At 40.1% G+C, this 8,241-nt stretch overlaps 1 pseudogene; it reads left to right on the forward strand.

Annotated features, from left to right (window-relative positions):
• The first annotated feature begins 4,522 nt into the window (after positions 1-4,522).
• Positions 4,523-5,294, forward strand: LOC122125408 (annotated as a pseudogene).
• The last annotated feature ends 2,947 nt before the right edge of the window (positions 5,295-8,241 follow it).

Raw genomic sequence — 8,241 nt, forward strand, 5'->3', positions numbered from 1 at the left:
AATATACAAGGACACGTGCACCTCCATGTTTATTGCAGTACTGTTCGCAATAGCTAGGATATGGAAACAACCTAGGTGCCCCACCACAGATGAATGGATCCAAAAATTATGGTATCTATACACAATGGAATATTATGCAGCCATTAGAAATGACAAAATAATGGCATTTGCAGGGAAATGGATGGAGCTAGAAGGAATCATGTTGAGCGAGGTAAGCCAAGAACGAAGAGACAAACGGTACATGGTCTCCCTGATAAGTGGATGCTAAATCCAAAAGGTTAGGTGATACGACAAAACTAACAGGACTTAAGAAACAAAGAACTCCCGCTCATCTGGTTGAACCACTACTAAATATCCCCATGCTGCTGATCACAAATATGGTATATAACATGTGAACACTGTTATATATTACAGACTGTGGTAGACAATTTGCTCCAGGGAAGTTAGAATGAACTTGTGACTTTGAAATTATGTAATCATTTAATCACAATCAAAAAAAAAAAAAAAAAGAACCTCGGGGAAGGGAGGGAGGGAGGGGATGGTAGGGGGAAAACAATGGAGGGGGTAACAATGTTCAAGAGGAAGTGTACTCATAACCTCACTCATGTAACTGTAACCCTCTGTATAGTAGCTTTACAATAAAAAAAAAAGATAGTCAATATCACTAGTGTTTATGGAAATGCAAATAAAAGCTATTGTACGATGTTACTTTGCCCCATTAAGATAGGCAACATAAGACACAGGGAATGTAACCTGTTGGCAGAGCTGTGCAGAAACTGAGGTCCTCCTGCATTGGTGATAGGAAGGAAACACAATACAGCTGCTTTGGAAAACAGCAGTTATAATGAGTAATGAAAACATATATTGATAAAGATAAGCTGTACATAAATGCTCGATCTTGGAAAGGCAAAGACTTACAAATAACACAATGTCTATCAATTGATGATTGGAACAATAAAATACAATGTTACAAACAAGGTAATATTATATACCAAATGGAATGCCATATGTACACATACACATGTACACATGATATGGATGAATTCCAAAACTATACAAAATTAAGAGGAAGCCACACACAAAAGTCTACACAATATGTGAATGTATTTATATTCAAGTCTTTTGTTTTTCTTTATTTTATTATTTGTGTTTTATATGATTATGTGACTTTCTGAACAATAAGAACTTATATTAAGAAATAAAGCCTGGTGCCAGTGACTCATACCTATAATCCTAGCTACTCAAGAGATTCAGATCTGAGAACACTGGCTAGAAACCAGCTTGTGCAGACAAATCTCAGATATTCTTATCTCAGATTAACCAGCAAAAAGCCAGAAGTGGAGTTTTGGGTCAAGTAGTAGAGTGCTCACCTTGAGTAAAAAAAAAAGAGCAAGAGTGACAGGCTCTGATTTGAAATTCCAGTACTGGTAAACACACAACACACACACACACACACACACACACACACACACACACAACACACTGACTATTTTGTTTTGTCAGTTGTGGGGCTTGAACTCTGGGCCTGGGAGCTGTCCCTGTTGCTCTTCATCTCAAAGCTAGCACTCTACAACTTGAGCCACAGTGCCACTTCCAGTTTTCTGGTAGTTTGTTGGAGATAAGCATCTCATGGACTTTCCTGCCTGGGCTGGCTTTGAACAGTGATCCTCGATCTCAGCCTCTTGAGTAGCTAGGATTACAGGCATGAGCCACTGGCACCTGTCTTAATTCTGGTTATTTTATCAATGAAATGAATAATCCCCACTCTTCATATAACTCTGATCTTACCACAGATCTCATCATGCAGGAGCTGCTATTTACCATTAAGGCAGAACAGCTGTGGGCTGAGTTCCAGTATGTGCTAATGCGAGAGAGTATTTTCAGAAATCTGTTTAATATAGTAGCTGCCTCAGCAGCTTGTCTTAATCTTAACCTAAATGGATTGAAACTGTTATACTATGTCATCTTTGACAATAGCAAAAGTTCATTTTCTGAAAGCTTTTAATATGGTCTGCTTATTTCTCATCTTCTTGACATAAAACCCACCATATCTCACAACTGCTAACCAGAACAAAGTCTAATGGTCAACCCTAGGATCTTGTGCACTAGTTACCTTCTGTGAGTGTGTTTTTTCTTCTTATTTATGCATGTGTTTTCTTTTAAGTAGCCAATCTAAGGCCTAATATATGAGGGAGAGTCTGAGAGACAATGACCATAAACCTCTGTTACCTGTTGTCACCCTCCCTGTACATTACCCTCTTTAAGATCTGTAACTAATTAGTACCATTTGTTTTGTAACAAATTTCATATGTTCCATGCACTTTGTTTTCAATTTCTCATTGTGTCTCACCTTGAAAACCTATCAGAGAATCCTTGATTTATGATTATTCTAAGGAGAGAAACCTTAAGACCAAATCAGAAAGAATCTATGTCAATAAAAAAATCACAACAAAAACTATGAAGGCTTTGTTTTGTTAGATTCAGCATGAACCTTGGAGTCAGAGACTATCGTGTGAACTGTTTTCCATATCATCAAATATATATTTAGTAGATCTATATTGAGCTAATTCAGAGTTACTAACAAACACATCTCTATATTCATCAATAGGAGAAAGTGCTGTACAAGTTCAAGATGCCCATAATAAGGACGCAGCAGACTCTAGCAGGCCTAATCTGATAGAGCCACAAAATTACTACTGAGTTTATGAAGCATGTTAACCAAAATGTATAAACAAGAAGTACCATTTTCTATCAAACAACAACTACAAATGTATACATGTGAGCACATTTATCATTTTAGTATAAAATTGTAAATCCATAGCAAAGCTCTGCAAGCATCACCTCCAAATGAGAAGATGCAGCAGGAGAGTCAGGATAACGTTTGAGGAGAAAGCTAGGATGGTAGAAAAACCAATGGATATTTTAGCCTATATCATTCTTTTTCTTTTTGTACCAGCATTGGGGCTTGAACTCAGAGCCTGCACACTGCCCCTTAGCTTTTTCACTCAAAGCTAGGACTCTTCCACTGGGTTTTTTGGTGGTTAATTGGCAGTAACAGTCTCATAGTTTTTTCTGCTTGGGATGGCTTCAAACTGTGATCCTCAGGTTTCAGTCTCAATGAGTAGCTAGTGTTAGGGATGTGAGCCATAACTTTTAACAACTCATATACTCTTACAGTTTCCTAATATTAAAACTAAAGTACACATAATAGCTACCCTAAATATTTACCCATTTTATCTCTGCCCCTGGTCTCTGAAAGTCTAGAGCATTCAGTCTACTTTTTTCTCACAGTCCTTCCTTTTTCTATTGTGCGCATGTATGTGTATTGTGTCCTTTCCATTAGAGTTAAGGAGATTCAATACACCAGTTTCTTCTTTTTTTATATATTTATCTTACTCTTATCAAACTTCAATAAACATTTATAGGTTATCTTAACAACATGACAGAAATCCAATATTCACCAAAAGCTGAGAATTATCAAATTGTTTTTCAAATTAACTTTCTGCGGAATGTCTTATTAAAACTGTTTTAATCCCAATTATATCTGTACAGTGATTTTGATTTGTATCTTTATTTCCTCATTAAAAATTGAGAATAAAGCCTGGCGCTGGTGGCTCACATCTGTAATCCTAGGACTGAGAAGGCTGTGATCTGAGGATCACGGTTCAAAGTCAGCCAGGGCAAAAAAGTACATGAGATTCTTATCTCCAATTAACCACCAGAAAATCAGAAGTGGCGCTGTGGCTGAAGTGGTAGAGTGCTCGCCTTGAGCTGAAGAGTACAGGAACAGCGCCCAAGCCCAGATTTCAAGCCCCACAATCAACAACAACAACAACAAAAAGAGAGAATGACACTTATCAATTGTGGTTTGAAGCCAGGGAAGGAAAGTCTCTGAGACTTTTATCTCCAGTTAACCAGAAAAAGAAGCCAAAAGTGGAACTGTGATGCAATAAATAAAGTGCCAAAAATATTCAGGCACAGTGGCCAGGTCCTGAGGGCAAGCCTCAATACTACACAAACAAACAAAAAACAAAATAGGGAATACATAGGGGAAGTTGAGTTTTGTGGCTGTTGTAAGAAGTTATGGTTTCTGTCCACTAGGGGACCCTCCAGATTTTGAAGAAATGACCAGAACCTTCCTGAAGGTCCAGAAGCCAGAAAGTATATAAATCAGTCAAGTCACAAAAGACAAAGGTCATCTCAGGTATCCACTCTGGCATCGTGTATAAAGACTCAGAAAGTTGGGACAGAGTATGTACAGCCGTGTAAGGAAGAATTCCTTATCAGTGACTTCAATAACTTTGAGAAGGATCTGTGGAGTATTAACTTTCTTTTTCTCATACATTTTCCCACAAACTTGTTACATAAACTTGAGGAGAAAAGTCTTTTAATTCTCCTGTGAAGGAAGCATTGCTTGAAAATCTGACCAGCCCTCACCGCAGCTCTGCAGGAGAGCATCTTTCAAGCAGTGAGACTGGTTTCCTGTTAGATGAAGGGCAGAGCTCGGAGGTGACTGGCTCTGATGAGCAGGAGGAACCTGCTGTCTGTGGCAAGAAGTGTGTGTGGGCTGACGACTTGGCTGCCTCCAGAGCTGGGGAGAAGTCACCCCAACGAAGTCCAGGAGCCAGGGGGAACAGGTTGGGGGCTGCTATGGGAGTTCTGTGGGTGCAGATTTGCTGTGAGTTGGGACCATCACAGGCAGGGACAGGGAGCTCCAGAGCTGATAGGGAGGAATGAGGGACAGCTGCCACAAAGCTCCTGTGCGTCCTCCTCATCCTGGGTATTTCCTGGGGTGTTCTCAAACGGGGAAGCTGCCTCGGTAATTTCCCTGTGACACATCTGTGCCTGCTGTTCTCTTTCCACGCAGGGTTGAGAGGGCTGCAGGTGGAGCAGAGCCCTTCAGTCCAGAGGCTCCAGGATGGAGCCAGCTCGAACCTGAGGTGCAATTTCTCTACCACGGTGTACAATGTGCAGTGGTTCCGACAGAATCCTGGCGGCGGCCTCCTCAGGCTGTTCTTCATGACTCCAGGGACAAAGAGAAGGGAAGGCTACAGTCAACACTGGATTCCAAGGAACGCTACAGCAGCCTGCACATCTCTGCCTCCCAGCTGGAAGACTCGGGCACCTACCTGTGTGCAGCAGAGGTACAGTGCTCCCAGACACCCTGCAGCCTGGCCCCAAAGTGCAGCTGGGCTGCAGCCCAGCCTCTGCTTCAGGGAGGGTGCACAGCAGCATTCCCCAGCTGTGGGTTCCTGGTTCACCTGGAGTCGCTGTCAGCTCTTCTGATCTCATGACCGTCATTCATTTGATTTGTTCCATTTAGCATCCAGGAATTCTTTTATAAGAAAAATCCCTCATGGAACCAGTGACTGAAAGTAATGGAAAAACAGGTCTTCTGGCAGACTGCATCAATTACACAGGAATTACTGTTATGGAACACATGTTTTAAAAATAGATGATTGTTTTGGTCAGTCATGGTTCACGTACTGGGGTTGCAGCCCTAGAGCCGTCCTCAAGTGAAATATCCTAGTTTCCTGGAGTCAGTGGGACTTGAACCCACAACCAATGAAAGGAGTCACCAACACTCAGTCAATTGGGCTAGAAACCTTTATTAGCCCTGGTGGTGTCTGATCTACGTTATACCAAGACAGTGAAGACCTGCAACCAAGCTCTCCTGAGACAGGTTTTTAAAGGGACAAGCAGGTCACACACAGGTGACAGTGTACCTGATAGCAAGGAGGTTTACAGAAACAAAACTAGCAGTTAGTGATCACAAATAACAATTACAATTTCAGTAAACAAAGCAATAAGTTATAGAGGGAAGTTATACTTCCAGGCTCCTCCTTTGTTTCCTCCCCAATATTAATTTAGCTGACATTTACCAAAACACATTCCAAACTTCTTATCACATCCAAACTCAAACTACCTTTAAGGTTTCCTGTCTCTTTCTGAGTTTCACTGTTATTTAAATACCCACACTTAACATATCTAACTCCCTAATTTTCTCTGAGTCTCTACTTCTGAGAAGTTCCTTTAATAATTAACCTGGAGTTTCTCTGTATAAGAGGCCTGCCTTTAATGTTTTCCCTATCCCTACTGTATGTGGTGGCGTTTCAAAGGGGACAATGATCGATGATATTAATTGGAGTACGTTTGAGAGCTTGCAGGCTCATAGGCTACTAAGCTCTGGGGTCATGCACTCCTCCTCTCCCAAGGGAGAAGGGCTCAGGAGAGAGGATAAGTTCCCTGCAGCAAGAAGGACTGTGGCCAGACAGCAGGAAGGATTTCCTGCCAGTGAACAGTAGCTCAGATGCACTAATTTTGGTGGGTGGGAGTGTCACCTCATCAGGGTAGGTGTACAGCAGCATTTGCTTATCTGTAGCATTCCTGCATCACCTCAAATCCTTGTCACCTCCAGATGTCATATCATTTAGGACTTTCATTTCACTTGCTTTCCTCTTTTCCCCCAGAAATCCTTTTGCAGAAAAATGTTCTCATCTGGAAGATGTAAACAATTGATAAAGATGTCAGATCCCAATTTACTGGGAAAACGTCCCCTAACAAAACCTTGATATTATTGTATACATATATTACTAAGAAGGAATAGACTTGAAAAATACACAGTGGTTAACAAATAAAAATCAATGTCAGGTAACAATTAATTATGAATCATTAAATTTGCCAAGAAAAAGGATAAGAGCCTGTGTAATGTTTCTCCCTACTCCATATGAGTTAGGCATTCTGTCTAGATTGCTATATATATAAGATCTAAGTACTGACATCATTTCTTCACTGTGTGGACAAAAAGAGTAAATTGTGACTTGTTGTATCTATGTGGTTAGTAACTGTCCAATTGCTCTTGGGATTTCCACTCAGGATTTGTGACAGCAGAGTTCTTCTCTGACCTTGTTAGAGTAGAAGACTCTAGAATGCAAATAATGCATGTTACTAAATTTCTTCAGTGTGTTTATATACAATACCAATAAAAATTTAGTCCACTTGAGTCTTTTTTAATTAGTTCCCTTTAAAGAAGAGTTCATTGAACTTTTATTTTTGTTACACCATAATGCAATCAACTGCTGGGGACCAGTGACTCATACCTAAAATCCTAGCTATTGGAGGCTAAGATCTGAGGATTGCAGTTTGAAGCCAGTGTAAGCAGGAAAGTTCATAAAACTCTGATCTCCAATTCACCACCAAAAAGCCAGAAGTAGAACTGTGGCCCACGAGGTAGAGCACTAGCCTTGAGCACAAAAACTCAGGTATGGCATATGGACCCTCAGTTCAAGCCCAGGACCAGCATATACACACACAAAATCCAATCATCTTCCCTGAATTTTGCAAGAATCTATTGCCATTTCCTTTCTGTATGTTGGTACTAGGGCTTGAAGTCAGATATTTGTGCTAGCTAGTCTGTAGTCTTGTTTTTGCTGGTTATTTTTGGGATAGCGTCTTGTGGACTTTTCTCCCTAAGATTGCTTCACAGGAAGATCCTTCAGATACCAGCCTCTGGTATAGATATAATTATATGCACAAAGCACTAATACCCATATTTAACATCATTTCTATAACTACTGGAAAAGAAAACTTTATCTGTGGTAGCTGTACTCTGAGATTTTGACAATCATACTGAAGGTTTGAACTTAAATGTGGGTCAGTGAGGTTTCAACTGGGATTACAGCCTAGTCAGGTTTTTTAATCTAAGGGATTTTTGGAGGAATGGGATTCTGACAGTTAAGATGTATACATACATACATTCATTTTTGTGTTAGGAACCTAGGCTGATTCCATAGTTTGACTATTGTGAATAGTGCCATATTCAAATTCATGAATTTTGCATGCTGACTAGTATTACATTAGCTGTATGTCCAAGGATGGTATATCAAAATCACAGAGTGGCTCTCTTATTAGATTTTTTTGAGGAATCTCTATATTGATTTTCATAGTAGCTTAGTAATTTACATTCCCACCAATAGTGCATAAGCCTCCCCATCTTTATCAACATTTCTTGTTGTCATTTATGTTTTCTTATGATAGTTATTCTGATGAGGTAAGGTAGATCACCAGTATCATTTTGCTTTGTACTTTATGAGTATAATAATTGAAAATATCTTCTTGTATTTATTGGACATTTGTTTTACCATGGTGTTCTGTGTCACATAGGCCATCATCAGACTGTGGACTGAACCTCCTGAAATTGAATCAAAAGAAAATCTAGCTCCCCCCACCCCAGCCCCACTA

Source organism: Dipodomys spectabilis, unplaced genomic scaffold (assembly GCF_019054845.1).
Source record: "Dipodomys spectabilis isolate Male_0828 unplaced genomic scaffold, ASM1905484v1 ptg000265l, whole genome shotgun sequence".
Lineage (NCBI taxonomy): Eukaryota > Metazoa > Chordata > Mammalia > Rodentia > Heteromyidae > Dipodomys > Dipodomys spectabilis.